The sequence below is a fragment of the Sylvia atricapilla genome, chromosome 22, assembly GCF_009819655.1.
Source record: "Sylvia atricapilla isolate bSylAtr1 chromosome 22, bSylAtr1.pri, whole genome shotgun sequence".
Lineage (NCBI taxonomy): Eukaryota > Metazoa > Chordata > Aves > Passeriformes > Sylviidae > Sylvia > Sylvia atricapilla.
In genome coordinates, this window is record NC_089161.1 from 5289392 (window position 1) to 5310337 (window position 20946).

Here is a 20946-nt window from a genome sequence, read left to right on the forward strand (position 1 = left end):
AAACACAGAGGCATAGAATGTGTCTGCTGGGAGTGGCTTTGTCCAGTGCCTCTTGGGTGTCGCCTTTACAGACAGGTATTTCTCTGTCTTTATCTCCTTGGGGTTTTTTTGTTTGGTGAACAGCTCCTGTCCCCAGGACATGGTTCCTGGTGTGGCAAAGGGAAAGATCCTTGTTCCTGCCAGAACTGCAGAGACTCACACCATGAGCCATATGGACACCTGTCCATAGCTCTGTGTTTCAGAGTTCAGTTAAACCAACAGGAGCAGTGTAACAGTGATGTTGTTGGGCTGCTGGAAGCAAGCAATTTGTGGTCCCTTCCAAAAAATATCATTGTTCACACTGTCTATGGTCACAGCATCTCTGCAGGTCTTCCCAAGAGATCATCTCTCTCCATGCCCAAGGATGGGTTTCAGATGAGATTTCATCAATAGCACCAGGCTTCTAGAGCAGTTTTGCTGCACTACAGACACCAGTTGATAATTTGGAGAGGTTGGTCTTGTGCTAACAATAGCACTTGACAGAAAGAAGGTGCTTGTGTGGCATTTCCAACCAGAAGGAGGTCACTCGAAGAGATGGTTTGGGAAACCCCACAGGCAGCTTGTGGTGTGTGCAAAGCAAGTCTCCCTCAAACACGTGCAGTATGTCTGTGGGGAGTGAGTCTATTTTCTGGGGATTTGCAATGAAGTTTTAATTCAGCATTGGAATTAAAATTCGTTTTATTAAGGGGCCTTTAAATATTTCCAGAGCTTGACCTTTTCTGGAGGCTGTTGACTTATTAATGTCTGGTCTGGTGTTCTTCAAACTTTCCACACAGTTCAACTTGTTGCCAGCTGCTTTCAAACATATTTTTCAAGAAATTAGTTTGTAATTAAGTACAGTTATTAATGACTGTTTTTCCTGCCTTTCCCATTGGGTTTGCAACTTACTTTTCTCCATGTGGCAGAAAATGGCCAATATTTCACGGGGTGAGTGAAGGAATGTCTAATATGATCTTTGACATGTTGATTTGACGCAGTTCCAACTTTGCAACACAGTGGTGATCACCCAACCGCGTAGGAGAGACCTGGGTAAAAAATGGAGTCAGAATCAGGTCCCTGTGGGCAACTGGAGAGAGGGGGAAGAGAGCTCCTTCATCCTTGGAGAGCCAGGGCAGCTCATGCAGATGGGCTGGAGGATGGAGAGGGAGAAGGATGGAGAAGGTGCAGACCTGCTGGAATGAGGGGAATCACTCTTGTGCTTAAAATTCAGGGCATGGAACTGGGAGCTGTGCAAATAATGTGAAGGCCATTTGTGTGAACACTCATCTCCTGCCCGGTCATCTCTCCACCCAACAGGGGACTATCAGGGAGACCCATGTGTTGAGAGAGCAGATGGAGCTGAGAGCAGCCAGAAAGGGAAGCGGCACTCCTACACAGAGCTCAGAAAGGTTTTACATACTCTCTGCTCTCCAGTGTGGCTGAGGTCACTCCTCTTTGTCAGGCACATGGCAGCAAATCCCCCTCTAAGTCCCAGATCTCAGAGCCATTATAATATTAAAAGCCTGCGCTGAGGCGTCTGAGCAAACACATCAGCTGAGCAAAGTCCCCAGCCCCGGGGACTCAGTTATTCTGGGAACTGCCAGTGCTGAAACATCAAGGCAACAACATCCTCCTGTGAAATCAGCTGCCAGAGGGTCTGCAAGGGTGAGGAGGGTGATGGGCAGGTGGGGGAGCCCACCCATGAGGGGGCATAAGGCAGCAACATAGCACCTATTTCATTTCCTGACAGCCCTTAGCTGAGTCCTGGCAGCTCTGGGCAGCCAAGGCACAGGAGTGGAGGCAGAGAGATGCTGACAAGTAACACACGTGCACGGCCATGGGGTGCACACACAAACAGTCAGAGCTGGGATTTCTCCAAGCTCTTTTTTCCCAGAGTCTCACCCTTTTCCTTTTGCTTTCTCTCAGTGGTCCAAAGGGTGTACATTTGCAGTGGGGCAGAGGACTGGCACCACCTTGGCCACAGGGGTAAGTGTGGGGACACACACTGACTCACCCCCACCACTGCTGGCACGTGTGTCCTCACACTGCACGGCAGGACTGCGGGCACAGCACATCCCACAGCCAGGGACACCCTCACAAGCACGGGGTAAAGGACCAACATGGACACTAGTGCTGGAGACACCCCAGTGCCACAGAACCCCATCTGTGCTCTGCTCCCCGTCACAACAGCTCTGGCCAGGAGGGAACAATGAAAACAAGCTGAGAACCACCTGTCTGGAGAAGGGCTGAGGGGCAGATCATCCCCCAGAGCAACTCCTCCTCATGCTGCTCCAGCCACAGCTGGACCTGTGCCCGTTGTGTATTTTCAGCACATGCCCACACAGCCAAGCTGCTGAAGTTTTTCAGCATCTAGTGCTGCCCTTCAGCAGCTAGGACCTGGTTTGGACTGCTCTTTAAGGCCTCAGTACCTGATGCCAGCCCTGGAAGAAGCAGGAGGAAGGAATTAGGAAGGAGGTGGGGACAGAGGAGATGGAGAGATGAGCCACTCATGGACATGAATCCAGAAAGGTAGGACTTGGCCTTGGTCAGGACCCAGGGCAGCCTGTGTCCATTCCCAGGATCAGAGCAAGGCTGACGTCTCCGAAAGGGTGAACAACAGGCCTGCCTCATCAGCTCAGCCGCTAGAAAGGAGGAGCAGAGCCAAAAATCCAGGAGAAAAATGTTATGCAAAATTGTTCATCTGTTACTGATTGGGAGGTTGAGAGCTCAATGCAAACCACCCAATAAAACTGGCTTGGATGAGAATTTCCTGAATCCCAGATTAAGTGAATAAAGATGTTTCAGGAGTTCAGGGCCGCGGTTGGGTGGTTTGCACACAATTTGCTGTTGGTTTCACCCTTTGTTGCTTAATGAAGAACAGAAGGAGGATCTCCCATCTCATTCAACCAAGGGAAAAAATTATTTCTTTTAAATTAATTTCCTCTTGCAGGCACAGCTCTGTTTATGTGTCCTACACAGAGCCTCCATCTTGGATTGTGGCTCATTCTGCTCCCTGCAAGACACTGCTCCCCTCAGGGACAGTGGCCTTCCAGGCTGGTGGCATTGAGACAGCATGGCAGGATTTTGCATGGTAAGGTTTTTTGTCAGAAGCTAATGGTAAGAAGTGTTTTGAAAGCCAGGTCCAATTCTGAGGAAAAACCTGTGATGGGACACACCCTGTGTGTGTGTGTCTGACTCATTCAGGCCCTTCACTGCCACCAGGATGCTCCTGCTCGTGTCCTTGGGGGAAGCTGCAAGGAGCGCAGGGTGCTCTGCTCACCTGCAGGGCTGAGCAGCACCAGGTGGGCAAGGACCATATACCACACTGAGCTCACCAGGAACTGAGGGGATCCCCAACTCTTGCAGCCTCTAATGCTGGAGAACTGCTCTGCCACGGGGCTTAACAACCCTGAAAACCACTTATTAATAAACCTCTTACTCACAGTGAGGGAAAGGAGCCGGGCTGTGTGCACTGAAACCTTTTGAAAGTTTCATGGCTCATCTCTTGCTCCTAAAGGCATCAACCTATATTTACCTATATTCCTTTTTTTCCCATCTTCTATGTTGCAAGGAAATGCCAGAGTCTCTTTACAAACTGAATACCTTTAAGTCACCTGGCACCTGGAGCCATTCCTCCAAGTGGCATCATGCGCCTCGTTGGGGCTTCAAGCTCTAATTAAGTGTGGAAACAGGATGGAGATCTCTGGAGAAATTAGATAATAAATTTTAAAGAAGGAAAACTAGAACAGAACAAAAGATGAAGAATTATCATGAGAAACTTGACTCAATGGTCCATCTCTCTAAGTCTCATCCTTAATTTTCTACAAAAAAAACTCTCCAGAATATTTCCCTCTGTAGCATATCCGGGGAACCTAGCTTCTTAGTTGGGGTCCAGAGGCTCTAAAGACAAAGAAAGCTATTTGCAGCCTTGGGTTTGGAGTGATTACCACCAAACAGTAAAATGCAGCCTGTCTAGATAGCAACCCAGGGAAAATCTGACTGTAACTGTCAGCAGGAGGGTGATGGGCATGAACACCAGGGAGAGATGTGCTTTCAGAGGGAGGATCAGCAAGAGTAATGGGATGAATGTGAGCAACAGCATATTTAGGCAGGATATCGTGAAACGTTTCCATCTCAGCTATTAGTTTTACTAGGAGAAGTCTCCCATGGGAAACTGGGAGCTGCATCACTTGACTCACTCCAAGCTCAGCACTAGATAACATGAAGCAGAGAACAGGCGTGTGTTGGCGGGGGTAGATGGCCCAGATGACCTAATGGTCTTTTCCATCACTCCAATAACGATCCAGCCGGGATAGAGGCTCTTCACTTGTCTCCATCTGACTCAGGGTAATGACAGGCTGGAGAGTAACATTTGAGTTTGTTCCAGGGTTATTTTCCAGTGTCTTCATTTGAGGTCTCTTGGGTAGAAGATGAGCTGCAGAGTGACCTCAGCTGAAGTGACAATATTTCCCAGTCTTCTTGCCAGTTTCTCCTCCTCACAGGGCTTGTGTGTGTTGGTGTGGGGGCTGCAGCGTGGCCTGGGTCCCAGGCACTTAGCAAAGAAGTGAAAGAAATACAGGTACAAAAGCCATCCAGAAAAGCTAGAAGAGCCTCTTACCATCTTTTGCTGAGACACAGCTGTTCCAGAGTTGGTTATTTCCTTTGCTCGGCAATTGCTGGGTTCTTGTGGATGGATGGTGAGAGCAGTGAGAGGTGCAGGATGTTTTGGTACAGTCAAACGAAGCAGCAGGAGCTGAATGCATCTTCCTGGTGCCTGGGGAAGGCACAGCTCTGACGAGATGGTGCCAGGAAAGACGCAGGCATTTATCTTGTCTCCAAAGGGAGCCCTCTGTGAGCCTGTTCCTCTGAAAATAAAGCCTTTCTCAGCTCCTGAGACCTCCTCCCATGGTCTGAGCTGGTCAGAGGTGTGCAGACTGCCACCTCTTTAGCTCATACCCACGTGGAACCATGCTGGGGTCCTCCTCTCTGCCCTGGGATGAAGGTCTGGGTTTATTCTGGAGTGAGGGCCTCACAGCCTGTGGTAGTTCACCATTCCATTATCCTTAACATCTGGGAACAATATTCCTTTTTCTCAGCTGACTTCACTCTCCCTTTTCTTCAAATACTCTTTTTAAACTATTTCATCAGAAATCCACCAGCCTCTGCCCAGGCTGCCCTGTGCTGTTCATGGCTAAAACAAAGCAATTTATGGTCCATCAAACAGCTCACACAGCCTCAGCCCACCCCTCTCCTGGCCACATGCAGAGCCAAGTGGGATTTGCAGGGAGACAGTGAAGGGCTCCACGCTCAGACTGGTGGCTCTGGAACCCATCCAGCTTCTCTGTTGAAATCTTGCAGGTTGCCTCTGGCTTCACAGGGCTTGGGTTTGACACTGTCCCCTGAGCAATACAGCTCAAACAGGTACAATCCAGCTGACATTTCCATGCTCCTCCCATGGCAAAATACTTCACTGAAGTTCACCTCTTAACATCAAAGATATTTCTAAGTGCATTATTAAGAGGCACCAAAGCCTCTTAAATACTTTGTTCGCTAAGAGCTTTGACAGTGAGATGGGAAAGGATCCCTGTGAGATGTGCAATGAGGGGAGCTGAGGAGAGTGTGGGAACCTGGGGGGGGAACGAGGGGCGGCCACAGCCACAGTGCCTAGGGTGGGGTGCACAGCAATGCTGCTGCCCTGGCTCCACCTGCCCTGGGGCTGCAGGAGGATCCTGAGCTCTCCTAAAAGGTACATGCATGAATGCTGGACCAAGAATTTTGCGGGATTGGAAGGCTGCATTTCATTGACTGTGCAGCTTCCTGAGGAAACAATCTACATCTTCCTCACAAGGGTCCGTGGAGGGGCAGGTGTTGATCTCTGCTCTCTGGTGACAGTGACAGGATCCTCTCCCAGAGGGGGCTGGGCACTGAACAGGCTCTCCAGGGAAGGGTCACAGCCACAAGGCTGCCAGAGCTCCAGGAGCATTTGGACAATGCTCTCAGGCACAGGGTGGGATTGTTGGGGTCTCTGTGTAGGTCCAGGGACAGGTCTCGATGATCCCTGTGGGACCCTTCCAGCTCAGGATATTCTGTGATACCCTAATTCTGTTACTCTAGTTTTCTAATTGAAAAATTTGACTTTGTCATTTGGCTTTGCCTCATTTTGCTGTCTATTCTAGGAGCTCTCTGGGATTCTCTGCAGCTGGAGAAGAAATGTGGACTCCTCTAAACGGAAACTCCTTTCAGTACTTCAGATGCTTTTTCAGAGTGGGATGCACTGTCTCTGTCAAGCCCATGATACCCTTCCAGAATGCAAACATTGGACTGCCTGTGAGAAATACTTAATGCTGTAGAAATCACCTGGTCAGCACTGCAAAAGGATAGCATGGATTTTCCTTCCCTCTTGGAAGCAACTGGTATGCTGCAAGAACAAGAACATCATGGAAAAAGCTTGTTTACGGGATTACTGACAACACAGAATGGTTGTGTGGGATGGGATAAAACCTTATCTAAAGAAAAACACAGATACTTGGTGACACAGGAAGAAATCAAGCTGGGGGGATGAGGGGTTCATAGGCACTGGAATACAGAAAATCAGGGGCACTTCAGTCAACATTTAGTGATGGTTTGATATGAGATGTGCAGACCATCTGCCGTGATGGAACGGGGGAATGGGGACTCCTGTGGGGGTCCAGGCCTCAGCTGAAACTCAAGAACAGACAGTCCCACTGGCACTGCAAGGCTGGACAGGACCCTGACATGCACAAACAGAATATCACAGAGGTGGCACTGCTCCTGCCTATGATTTTAGTGACATCATCACCAAAATGGTGCATTCAGGCCTAGTGCTTATGCTTGAGAGTGACACTGAAAACTTGGAAAAGACTCAGGAAAGAATGAGAAAATTATATCAGGGCTAGAAATCATTCTCAGTGTGAGACAAATGGAACATGATCTGTTTGGTTTATCTGGTTTGTAAGAGGTGATTTAATCATGGTCTGTGAGAACCGATGTGGGGGAATACTTCGAGTGCAAAGGCTCTTTAAGAGGGCAGACAAAGTCAGAAAAAGATCCAGGGATTGGAAAGCAAAGCTGGTGGTTGTTGGGCTTGAGATAAAGGAACTATTTTTAACAGTGGGAACAACTGACCATTGGAACAAGGAGCTCAGAGACGTGATAAACTCTTCATCCCATACAGCCTTGGAATGTGGACTGGCCACTTTTCTATGGATGTGAACTGAATCATAAGCTGCTGGTCTTGGTGAAGTTAAAAATGTGAATTTTCAGAAAACCTGAAATGACCCATGGTGGTATAAGAGATACTCCATCTCCATCAGGCTGAGATGGTGGCAGGGCCAGGGTTAGCTCCCACTGACATTGGCAAAGGCAGACAAGCACAAAGCTGCTCTTCCTGTGCACCAAGTCCTGCCTGAGACTGCAACATGTCTTTGCAATGCTTTCTTCTTTTCCATCAATGCAGTGTTCCTGGGTGCTTGTTCAAAACCCGGAAAATGTGAATGAATACCTTTCTGCTGCTGACTGATATTTTGAAAATATATTTTGGAACTGTATTCTCGTTAGGAGAAAGCTCCTGGGAAGTTGTATGGAACAAAACTGGGTGAAACAGGAGTGCTGTGGCTGAGACTTGTGGCAGTTCAGTCGCTCCTTCTCACACTCAGCCCAGTTAACAGGAGTGAATTGGTGTTCCATGTCTCAGCGAGCCTGACAAGGTTGATAACAGGAAGGTATCAAGTGCAGGATTTCATGAGTGTCATCTTTGGAGAGGATCCTGGCTGATGACCCTTGGAAGGGAGACTCCTCCTTTCCCTCAGCATGCAATAAAATTAATTCCCCCAGGCACTTCTGGGAGGCAGCCCTCAGGTCTCATTATTCCCAAATTCATTGCGTTGCCTAATTTGAAAACTTCTGTAATTCTCCTAAAAGGCAGATCTAGAACAACAGAACCATACTTCATTCTAGGAAAGCGACAGGTTAGGCTTCTCAGAACTAAAGTGAAAATAAATTTTCTTAATGAAAATATGAAATAAATTCAGCCTGAACTTCTCTTGACATTGTCTGCTCAAGGGTCAGCAGAGGGAATGTTGGATCTTGCAGATGCTCAGAATACATTTTGCCCAGGAATTCCCTCTTCCTAGTTATACTGGTGGGTTATTGGTATTTTCATTTGGGAATTATGTCCTTCTACCTTTTAGAAAGGAAAAATAAATCTTTTGTGAGTGTGGTGATGAAAACTGCTGGGCTGCAGCTGGCACAGCAGAAGCCTTTTATGAGCTGCTTTGGCCCAAGAGGAGTCATCAAAAGACTCATCAATTCTCCAGTCACCTTCTGTGGCACCACAACAAATCAGAGTTTCTGAATTAGGGAGACTGGGAGATATTGCAGGAACTCCCAGGGCATTGCTGGATGATATATCAGCAATCACAGCATACAAATGACGTAGCTCTGCTCAGTGGGGATGGGGTCCCTCCTCTGTGTCTTGTGGTTCTAAGAAGGTTGCCACAGAAAAATGTCTTCTGGTCAGTCAAATGAAGGTTTGTGTGGGTGGTCTCTGTGTGTCAAACACCTTTTCTCTGACATGGGAGGACTCAGACAAGCACCATGGCAGGAATGGGGCATCTGACATCAATGTGACAGACTGCAGGCTTCCCACATGGCAGCAGAGCTGGCCACCTTTCTGTGCTCTGCCCAGCATGAAGGCAGATGCAAACAGCAACTGTGGAAGCTGGCACTGGCTGGAGGACAGAACAAACACACATCTGTGCCAGCTGCACCCACCTTCCTCCTGTCTGTGAAGATTCAGGCCCACCCAATCCACGATCAGAGGCCACTGCATGCGGCCAAGCAGCTCAGTCAGGCAGTGTGGTGAATGAACGGCAAATAAGAAAAAACAAATTCTCAAAAACGTTTGAGGCTAAATATTGTTTGTCCAAGTTGCTTGATCAAGACTCTTGACTGAAGGAGTCACTGCCAAGAACTGAGATCACCTGGGGAAGGATTCAGAAGAGAGGAAATTCATCAGCAGCTTTGTCTTGCTGAACAATGGCAGCTTTTATCCCTGACCAATCGTGTTTTGAAATGCATCTCATGCCTGAAAACAGTGGGTGCTTTGGTCAAACTGAGATCCTGGGCTTGGACTGCACCCCTCAGCTCACTGCTGCAGATAAGTTTCACCTAGACACGTTGCTGAGGCTGTGAGGAGTTCTGAATCCTGATACAGATGTGAAGAAACAGCTGTGTGCTTACACACAAGTTTTTGTGCCCTAGAAAAGATTTAAAATCTTCTAAATTACTTCTCTGTGAAACTAGGAATATGTTGGAAAAAGAGATAAAAGACAAAGCTTTCTTCCTAATCAACCTAAACTCATTTTACCTATTATCCCTAGCTGCTTCCTACATAACCTTATGAGTACTTTCTTGTCACAGAGCACTTGGAGTGACACTTGGCTGGGTGTTAGCTTGGCTGGGAAGATGGTTCAAGTATTATGATGTCCTACATCTGTCTGAACATCACATCATGCCTCCTGTTCAGGAGACTCACAGAGTCACAGAACAGTTTATTCTGGATGGGACTTTAAAGACCCTCTTATTTCAACCCTGTGCCATGGGCAGGGACACGTTCTACCGGACCAGGCTGCTCCAAGACCCATCCAAAGTAGTCCCAATAATTCAGGAGAAATATGTTGGAAAAGCAGATGGGCTATTTGCCTCTGCAAAGACTCTGAAGAGAAAAAACTAAAACTGCATGGCCTGCATGAGTCTGTATGGAATGTGGTCCACAGCTCTGCTGATGGGTGTGCAGGAATTGTGCAACAATGGTATGTCCCCATGGACCCATACTGGTACAGATCTTGTCTGGACCAGGATAACTTTAATCAGTGCCTGCATTTTCTTTTCAGGATGCACTTGGGGCCCATTCTGGGCTTCCATCTCCAGAACAGAAGCACAGCAAGGCTCTGGCTCCAGCATGAGGCACAGGCAGTTCAGGGCAGTGCAGGCAAGGATCGAGCTGCCAAGGGCGTTACGTGTTTGTAGCTGAGTGTGGATGGTCTCACTGCCTGGACATGGGCACAGCACACGCTTCCCATCTGTTCCAGCTCTCTATCAATAGGAGCTGGAACTCACCATGATGAGGGTGGAAATTATCCCCATGGGCTCAGTCCTGTTGCTGAGATGTCCCATTAGCTGACTGCTAACTAATGGAAAAATCCTGCAAAAGAAAATTGGAACAGGAAAGGGAATAGGAACCTTGCTGGGTCAGAGTTACAGCTGGTCTTGCCTGCAACTAGCAAAGGCAATAGGAGATGCTGTTTTGGGGGAGCCTTCTGAAGCCTAAGCACCTCCTACTTTAGCATTCATGGTCACTGGGCTTGAGACAACAAAAGGCACATGTGACTGTTTCCTCTGACATTCCCTTATGGACCTGCTCTTCATCAACTGGTCTAATCCCTTTTCACCCATGCTGACAGCTTCTTGTGGCAGCAAATTCTTGAGATTTTACTCACTGCATGAAGAAATCTTTCCTGTTCTCTGTTTTGGAGTGATATCCTACCAGTGCCACTGACTGTCCCTAGCTCTTGGCCTTGGGATTGATTTCAATTACACCTGATTCACTCCCTTTGGTCAATTCAGTCACATCCCTCCCAGTTTTCTTCTCTTCAAACTGATAAATCTCAACCTTTTCAGTGTTTTTCACAAGATAACCCCTCCAGCTTCTTGATCATTTTAATTATTAATTGAACCACCCTTAGTATATGAAAATTAGAGCCTTCAGGTTTGTTTCTATCCTCTGGTTAACTTCAGAGGAGATCTAGAGGATCTTCCCTTGGGGCTCTAACTGTGGTGACTAAACATTCAGCTCCTTGAAAATATATCCTAAAAATATCAAGTGCCTTGTTTGTGGGGTTGGCTACACTTCTCTCTGAATTTAGAGTTTCTTTATAGGGTATTGCTCTTGCTCCAGCAACCTGCATTAGTAGTTGTAGATGCAAGTGACCTACTGCTACAGCAAATGTCAGGACTTCTCTCAGCTCTGCAGAAAGAAAAGGCTTTTGTGGTTTAACCTCAAGGCGAGAAACAGCAAAATTGTGACGGCAACCTTAGATCAAATATCTCACAGGCCAATGTCCCTGGTGGTTTACCATAAACATGCATTTATTTAACACTGGGCTGCATGTGGTCTTGGAGCATTTGCAGGAGAATGGCTGATGTGTCTCACCCTGCTTCCACAGCTGTCTGAAGATCCTAAGGCTTTGCTCTGCAGAAGCACTGCTGTGGTTAGGATTCTCAAGGCTCACTACAAAGGTTAAGCTGTGTCAAAGGAAGATGTTTTTCCAGGGTCAGGGTGAAAGGACAGAGCTCTGGTTCACCAGCACACTGTAAATGTGGTTGTGATGGTCCATAAGAAAGGCTTTAGGATAGAGAAAGTGGACATCTATTTGTAAAGTTTCTGTTCTCCTGAAATGCTCAGTGCCAAGAGAATGAATAAAAACCAATTCCCTGCCATGTTACATCTGCTTCAGCTTCTCCAAAAGCACATATGATGGCATAAGGTCACCTTCAGAATGGCATCAAGCTAAGCATCTCCCTGGCTTCATGTTCATCCCACAACCCCTGCTCTGTCCTGGTCTCATGCTAGTATGGTCCCTCCCTCTACCCAGGTAGAGCTTGCACTTGGCTCCTGAGCCTGGTGTCCACAGTGGCAGCTCTCCAGTGAGGGCTCTGTTTGCTGGACAGGGATGGCCATCAGGCCCCTGTCCACTGCAGCCAGCACAGTGCATGCAGGACACCATGGGGCAGGAGGGGACACCTTCAGCTGCCTGCTCCTTGCTAAAAACAGCTGTACAAGCAGCAGAGAGGAACCACTGCAGAGTGTAGGGACCCATGGCACAGGGTCTGCAGGGAAGGGACTTTTTCCATCAAATTTTCTGTCCTGCACACTCAGCCATGGCAGGTGAGCATGGACCTGGGGCTCTCCTCTCCCAGGGCAGAATGTGTTTTGCTCACCAGGGTCATAACTCCTGCAGAGCCCCTTTGCCATGGCCACAGAGCCTATGGAGCAGAGCATGGCAGGTGAGGAGGTACTCACCTGCTCTGTTCCCCTGCCCAGAGATCTCTCTGTCCCCTGTGGACAGACCCAGGCCTGCCCTCGCTGTCCCCACACAGACCCTGCACAGCACAGGCAGGACACTGACCTCTCCCTGCACAAGGCTGGGCGTAGCCTGTGCTCTAGGACCTGCTGACTCATGGATCTGACTCACTCCAAGGCTGAATTTCCATTGCCACGAGTTAGTCTGGTCTGCCAACTCAAAAGACCCCCACCCATGGGGATCCTCTCCCTGGGGCAAGGAGGCTCAGCCCTGCATAGGTGAACAGCAGCAGCACAAAGGATCACAAAAGTGACAAATTACTAATGGGTTCATGGTTTGGCTGCTGATGTTCTACTGGCTACCTGCTTCCTGGGCAGGGCAGGGGATCTCAACAGCCCCACTTCAGCCTCTAGTGAGAGCTTCCAGGAGAAGGCTGCCTGGGAAAGGTGCCATCTCACTGCTGCCACTTGCAGCTGCACAGCCTCAGCCCAGGGCTGCACTCTGAGATGTGCCCTGCTCCAGGCTGGCCACACACATCACCAGTGGAGCACCTGGCTGGTGTTGCCTGGTGCTGCAGACTGGCCTTTCTGCTCTTCCCCCTGGAACGGGGCATGTGGGGACACACAGAGCAATTTGCCTTTCTCCTCAGGAAAAGATGCAGAGCCTTGCCCAGGAGGTGAAAGGAGTAGAGCTCAGGAAGAAAGGAGTGACCAGTATAGGTCAGAACTCCCTCTGGCTGCCTGGTGGGTGTGGCTCACCTTGCTTAGGATTTCCAGTGCACCCTGTGCTCCAAAGCCCATCTCACCAGAGCCCTCTCACCACTCAAGAGATGTACAGTTACCCAGGAAGGTGTCCTTCCAATAGGTGCCTGTGCTTGTGAGAAACAGTTCTTCCCTTGGGATGAAGGAAGAGGATCCACTCCAAGTCAAGAGTGCAGCACTGGCCCTTCATTTGTCCCTGCTGGCCTCAAGAATGGGACCTCTTCAGCTCTAGCTGTGTTCCCAGCATTGCTGGAGCAGCAAACCAACTGTGCTGAGCAGGGAAGACAGGCTGTCTCATACTGAGCTGGTTTGAGTTCAGCAGTGGGATCTCTGGGATGTTTGTAGTGCCCTGAGCCCCCTGTGCTGTCCTGGCACCTGCCAGCCCACACTGCCAGACATTTCACTGCTCAAAATCCTCACCAGACTGCAGTAACATTGAGAAGCTCTGTGCTGCCCCTGGGGCCTGGCTAGGCTGGAGGCTCTCCTGGGAGGATGGCCAAAGGCTCACCACCCATCTGCTCTGTTGTCCCTATGCCAGTCCTCTCCTGTAGGTCAGGCTCAGGAAGAGATGTTCTCAAGCTGCTGGGTCAGGGCAAACAGCAAAACATCTCTGAACATCTGCAGAGAGGATGACCTCTGGTTCACAGCACCCTCCCAAGCTGCCCAGATAAACGAGTACAGGTTTGGTTTCTTCTTCTGACCCATTATGGTTATCTGTCTGATCACTACTGTGACCCAGATAGGGCACCCTTACCCACATGTTTAAGGAATTGTTGCTAGACAGATGTCCAGCACTGCTTGCTGAGGGATTACATGAATTTGAAATTTTAAAATAGAGTTGAAGTTGAATCCATTTTACCATGACTGAACAACTTTCTGTTTCTGGAGGCTCCCATCCCAGGAGATCAGGCTAAATCAAGGTCTCTGCTTTTCACCTACTGACCTTTCACATCCAAGAGCAGTGTTCCAGCCCATCAGAACATGTGCCATTCTTCATTCTGGAGTAAAAGACCTCCAGAGGTTGACCCACAGGCTTCACATAACCCACATAACCCACCTGGAGCTTTGCAAGCTTGCTGGAAACCTTTCACCACCCTATTTCTGAGTCTCTCCTCCATTTTTCCAAGTGGTGCAGGTGCCTGTGTGGTACATAGGAGGTGCCAATGGAGTGTTTCTCGGAGGATGACTGTTGCTGGGTCCCATATATCAGAGGAAAGCACAGCATACAGCCAACACAGGACTAGCACTGCCCTGGGCCAGCTGTGCAGGGGTAGGTGGTTATGCAAAACCTGTTCCCAATGCATGGGGACAGAGCTAAAACAGCCAGAGGCCTAAAACACTTCCCTTGCAAAGAGCTCTGTGACAGACAGACCTATTCCATGTCTGCCCTGCTGGGAGAGATCCCAAAATAAACAACCTGAGGTCTGAAGCCCCAAGGGAGACAAGCAGGAGCAGGGAGTGGGCCCAGGCCAGAGCACTCAGCCCCACACACGGGGCAGCCACACAGATCTGTGCTGTTGACAGAGCCAAGAATAATTCCAGCATCTCTATTTAATGTTATTTAGAGAAACCTCCCTCTCCAAAACGGTGAACTTCCCCAAAGACAGGATCAATACTTATAAATGCCGTGACTTCCATGCCCTGGTGATTTATCTCAGACCCAGGCTGGGCAGGGTTGCTGCAGCCCTGCCTGGGCCTGTGGGCAGGGACAGTGTCCATCATTTTGGCTGTCCCCAGGGGAGCAGGATGCCCTGAGGCAGCCTGAGGAGGAGGCCTGGACTGTTCAGGGAGGCAGCTGGGCAGCAGTAGCTCACAGAGAGCCTGAATCTCCCACATGAAAACATGATGAACTTTTGAGGGAATTCAGTGCCAACCCAGTCAGGATAAAGTTGCCCAGTGAGGCGGGCTGGTTTCCCACATCAGAAAGAGCTGGGGGCTCTTCTGTGATAGCAGAAGGAGTGGGTGGTAACCTTGCACACAGAAGACTGACTCCATCCTCCTACATCCAGGTTTCAGATCAAATTTTCCCTTACCAGGAGCATGTTTTCTTGGGGGACAAAGATAATTCTACTAATTTCTCTCCTCCCTCTCATGCCTTGCCATCCCCTGCACTGTTGCCATCCAGCTGACTATGACTGCACTAGAAAGCCCATGGGGGTTATATTTACCCCTTTCCCACCCTCAAGTTATCCCCAGGACTTAATCTTTAGCCCAAACAAGGGAGTCTGCAGACAGCAGGGACAGCACACTGTGGTCGAGGATGCAGAGACAATCATCAGCAAGCCCACAAACTGATTTTTAAATAAAGCTTGCTCTGCAACATCACTTCCCAAAATGTCTGGCCTAGCATTTGGACAGGGATAGCCAAGGGAAGATATATGGGGTGCATGTTGCTCTGCCTGCAGCAATTGGGGATGGATCTCACTTTGCTAGATTCCATCCACTGGGACTTCTCTCACTTGGCCTCCATTCATTCTATAACAGGACAGGTCCCGTTATACAACAAAGGACCCTTGTGAAGGCACTGCTCCTCTGGGATGGAGGCCTGGAGGCTTGATGATCCCCAGGCAGGTGCACAGGGCACAGATTTACCTACGTGGCTGAGTTTTGGAGAACATCACCCTTGACAGGACAAGAGAGAAATGGCTTTAAGCTGAAGGTGGATAGCTTTAGGTTGGATGAGATTCGAAGAGATTCTTCCCTATTAGAGTGGTGAGGGCCTGGCACAGGGTGCCCAGAGAAGCTGTGGCTGCCCCATCCCTGGAAGTTTTCAAGGCAAGGCTAAATGGAGCTTGGAGCAACGTGGTATAGTTCCTGCCCGTGGAAGGGGAGTGGAACAGAATGAGCTTTAATGTCCCTTCCAACCCAAACCATTCTGTCATTCCATGATCAAGCCCTTCTCTGTTCTGCTGCTCAACACCACTGCCCAGAGAGGAGCTTCTGATCCAAATTATGGCACTACCTTGGAACTGGGACTGCAGGTGATTATCAAGGAACTGCAGGTGACTCCATCCTCTGCTCCTCCAGCAAAAAAGCAAAGCACAGTCACAGGCAAGCTGTGCATTCTCTCCACTCCCAGCCAGCAGCAGGCACTGGTGTGCAGCTGCCTCCCTGTGCTGAGGGCCAAAAAGGGATTGGAAGTGCTCTGCCCCAGCAGGAACATGGTCCATGCAATAGTTGGGTTGGGACGTGCAGAGGGACATGTGCCATGGGGGGTAGTTTGGAGGGAGAGCAACTAAATCAGCAAGAGAACGCATGGCTGGAGCCCTGCCAGCACCTGCCACCTCTGGAAATAGCTCTTACAGAGCCCCAGGGTCCAGGCATGAAGTCCCCTTCCCCTGGGTTATTACGCAGCACAGGATACATGAAACATGTTGGCAGCAGTCAGTCTAGGGAGAGCTGAGCAAGGCAGGGAGGGAGATTAATAGGAAAACAAATCAGCACCTAGAAACAGAGCAAATGGACAACACATAGGGACCCAGACCACCGGGGATGCTGGATCACAGACAAACCCAGGCACATGCATGGAAGGAAACACAGGCTGCGAGAAGAGCTGGCCACCCAGAGCAAAGGCAGGAAAATGAAAGGAAAACACTTTACTATCTAAATGGGGATAAGATTTCTGGAAGAACAGACTCTTCAGCCCAGGAATGGTGTTTGAAGCACTAGAACAGCTGAGAGAGGTGTTGATGGGGGCTGTCACCAGAAAAAAATGAGAGTACGGAGATACCGGTTTTTACCTAAAGCCAAGGCACGGGAAAAGAAATAGATACTTGGTTTTGAAGCAGGGAACTCTGCAGCAGCAAGGGTCTGCAAAGGGAATAAAGAGTGGAAGAAGTGCATGTGCTCAGTGGCCAGGGCAATCTGCAGCTTGCAGATCTTGGAGCAGGGATCCTGCCAAGCCAGGAGTTTGCTGCTCTGCTAACAGCAGTGACAGAGAGGAGGGAGGTTGTGCTCACACAGAACAGGAGCTGTTGACTGCAGCCTCTGGCAGGGGAGAATTGCCCAGCTCAGTGTAGTGCAGATGCTGAGCCATCCCTGCTCACCTTCTGAGGAGCCTTGGGAAGAGGAAAGAGTGGAAGTTGAGCTGGGCAATTCTCAAACTAGCTTATGATAGTATTGGTGTTGCTGGAAGGAGAGACCCAAGGGATGTTTCAAAGGTCACAATACACATGGGTACTGAGGCAGGACAATAATTTGTACAAGGTTGGTGAGATCACAAAAAAAATCAATGTAAATCAATGTGACAGGTAGCAATAGCTCCTACCTGCCAGTAGCAGATAAGAGGTGAACTCTGTGCCACATTTAAGGTGGGATTTTGCTTAAAAGAGGCCAGGCACTAATAGCAGGGGACTGGGGAGCTCACATCATGGACAGATGCCTAGGCATGCCGAGTGGAGGATGAAGGCATGCCTGGAGTGGTGCCAGCGCTGGATATTGATGCTTAGCTGAAGACAAGTGCTGTGCCCCATCCTGAAAGGAATCTCTGCACCTCCTGAAACTCCAACCTGTGTGTGGAAAGACTGGAAGAAACCTGATCACATTTAGTAATGGATCACAGATATGTGATATCTGCAATAGCAACCACAGAGCCTGGGAAGTGGACTTTCTAGAGGCCATAGAAGTCAGAATCTGATGGAGAAGCAGAAGATGGCCTTTGGAAAGCCTGATCAAAACATGTTCTGCCCAGACTGGACTGCCACACTCCACAACAGAGGAACACAGTTCAGTATCCTGTGGAAAGCTGGACATAAGACTTCTTTCCCCACATATCCCACAGAAAGAAGCAGGAATGACAAATACCATGAAGATGGTCCCTTGTGAGAATCACTGCCATAAAAAGGAATCAGTTCAAAGGCCAAGGAAGCTGATGGACCAGGAAATACAAGAGGGCATTACAAAGTCAGTCTGGGTGCCAGCGGTCCATCTCTTCAGGGAAACTCCACTTTGGCTGGAGAAACACAGAAGTAAAATATTTCAAACCCATTTACAGTCCTGGCTTCTTAATGGGAGCAGGGACTTCCCCAAGACACCTTCCAATTGTTTTGAGGGCAATTTAGATGGAATAACAAGGCAACTTACAGTCTCTGAGTGCAAGCCTGGAACGTGATGGCAAAGGCAAGAGGATGGGGCAAAGGAGGGCAGAAACTCATCTGCCATGAACCAGCTGCTCCAGTGGCAGGAGGGAGGAGGAGCGGGGTGGGAGGAAATCTGGTTTGGTACATGGAGAGTGTGCTTTGCTTGGTAACTCCCAGTGCGTCCCCTGTGACAGCTCAGAGGGGTTGTGCACGGTGTTCCGCTCCATTAGCAATTACTTTATGCCAGCACATGTAAATAATTATTCTGGCACAGGTTCCCAGCAGAGAGCTGTGTGCAGCCCTTCGGAGCCAGTGCAGTGCTGACCCCCAGCACAGCCTGTGCTGCTGCCGTTCTTGGAGACCAGCACCAGGAGCGAGGAGATTTGTGCTCACACGTGGACAGGCTTCACGTCCTTGCATCAACAGTGCTTTGGAAAATTAAACCATCTGTGCAGGTGAAGTATTATTCCATGTGATCAAACTCTCTGCTTCTCTTCAAGAACTCATTGTGCAGCCCAGCTTTCTCCCTGAGATCTGGCCCTCATGAGAGAAGCCTGGGGGTTAAAAAGTTGGGAGAAATGTTTACAGAAAAAATGAAGATAAAAGAAGTCCACATGACTCGATATTTTCTGTGGAACGTTTTGCCCCAGACGGAGCATTCAGGCCAAAGCTACATACCCCTGAGAACAGAAGCCACAAAACTGATGTGCCTCTGCACGGTACAACACAAAACAAATCTTTCACCCCAGGAATCTGCCTCTTTCCAAACTCCAACAGTGCCCTCAAGTGCTCAAAGGAGAAGCCGCAAGCCAGGGATGGAGCTTGCTACCACCCAGGCTGCGCGGCAGACAAGACTTACGAACGTGGGAGGGAGAGATGTGGTTGCATGGCCTTAAGTGCGGCTCACTGCTGTCCCTGCCTGAGCTAAGGTGAAATGTGTGTGTCTTTTCCTACTTCTTTTCCCCAAACTGGTAGATCTGTGCTGACAGCCCATCTGTCACTGAGAGATGCTCCAAGAGCATCAAGAGCAGATTTAAGGTCTGTGTTGCCTGAAAAAGATGCACATGTCACAAGCTTGTGGAAACAGCATAGTTTGGATTTGGCCACTGGAATGATCCCACCCAGCCATTCCTGGATCCATTCCTTCAGAAGACGTGACCTCTGGAGAGGAGAGGACTGTGTCTCAGTGTCCCAGCTCCAGAGGAGAGGTTGGGCTTTACCCCATCTGACTCCCTGATGTGAGCTTTCCAAGCTGTGTGGAGGCTGTTCCAGCAGAGCTACACAGGGTCATTCTCGCTTCTTCAGTGGGCTGGATGTGTCAGCAAGAGGGGCTCTTTCAAGGGACAGCAGATCAGGCCTGTTTGGATCTGTGGGACTTCTGGCTGGCCCCAGAGAGAATGGTAGCTGGAGACATGGTACATTGTCACCTGGACTCCTTTGTGGGACACTCAGGTGATCCCTGTCAGGACACTGAACTCAAAACCAGCTCACTTCACTCAGATCCTTCTCTGCAGGTTCCTTGGAGAGTCACCTGGTAGAGCTTTATCCTGCAGTCCTACACTTTGGGGAAAGGAAGCACTCAATGCTACAGCTCCATTTACCAGGACTTGCTGTACAAGAATTATGATGGGACAACTGAGTTACTGTGCTGAGAATTGACAAAGCTACACTGGGAACTTCTTTAGATCCCCTGTTTCCTCACCCTTTTTCTTATTTGGGGAAACTACTCCTGGATCATGGCATTGGTTTGACTCACATAGCATGGACACAAATCCCAGTGACTTAAGCAGCAGAGGGTACAGAAACAGGGAGATGGAGACAGGAACTCCCAAGTTTGTTTTTGGCCCTGTAGCCAGAGCATCATGGTGCCTCTGACCACCTTACCCCAGCCTTTGGAGAAAAGTCTGTGTGGCCTCTCTGAAAGCATATGTGTTGTTGTCTTCCATTGCTGCCATCATGTCACTGTCCTGTCATCTTCACACACCACCATCCATCCCCTCCAAGGTAGGAGACCACAGGTGCTCTTCCAGCAGCCTGCTGTTATCTCATTAGGCCCTCCTGAATCACAGACACCACCCAGCAAACACCAATTTCAGTTCCAGAGCTGGTTTCAGCAAAGACCCAACCCTTTACGACCTTTTGCTGCCCTGTCTTGATCTGGAGTATTCTTCTTCTTCTTCTGTCTAATTCTGGCAAAAAGCTGTTCCCACAGGTGCCTGCTCCAGGTGCTCACAGGAAGCAGTATCACAATGCCAAACAGACAGGCAGGCTCACAAGCCTGTAGCCAAAACCTCACCTGTTTAAGTGCAGAGTTGCAAGTTGCTGGCACAAGAAACAATTCTCAAGGTATCAGAGACATCATGACTCTTCTCTGCCATCAACGATGGCCTTGCAGGAAAAATTTTGCTTCTGCAGGGAAAGTACCTAGTGCGACACACAGCCCTTGCTCTGCTGTGGCTCAGCATGCCTCAGACAGCACAAGATGGCTCTGCAGCAAGTGTAGATCTGACAGTGATGGGGATGCTGCTTCTGGTGTAGCAACCACTGCCCTTCACCTCATCAGTACTCCTTGGCAAATGCCAGCCTCTGCCCCAGCAGCCTGGAGAAGGTCATTCTCAAAGCTGGGGTGTCATCTCCAGCTCAGCTGCTGTCAGCAGCCATAGAGCAAGAGCCACTGGTGATCTCTCAGTATCACCTTGCTTTGATCACCAGCCTGGGCATAAAAATAACCAGATCTGGGTCCAGATCTCTCACAATGATCCCTTCAACACATAAAATAGGAGCAGCACTCAGGAGAAAACTGGTGGAGCGGTGATTGACAGCTGTAGCAAAGACAACTCAGTGTAGGAGACTGGCAAAGGACTACAGTCTGAGCTGGTCCCCACAAACCTCTCTCCACACGTCCATAAGAAAAAAAACGCCTGTCCTGCTTTTGTTGCATTACCAAAAGTGACCTTGAAACCTGCTGCTGGGATTCCATTTCTA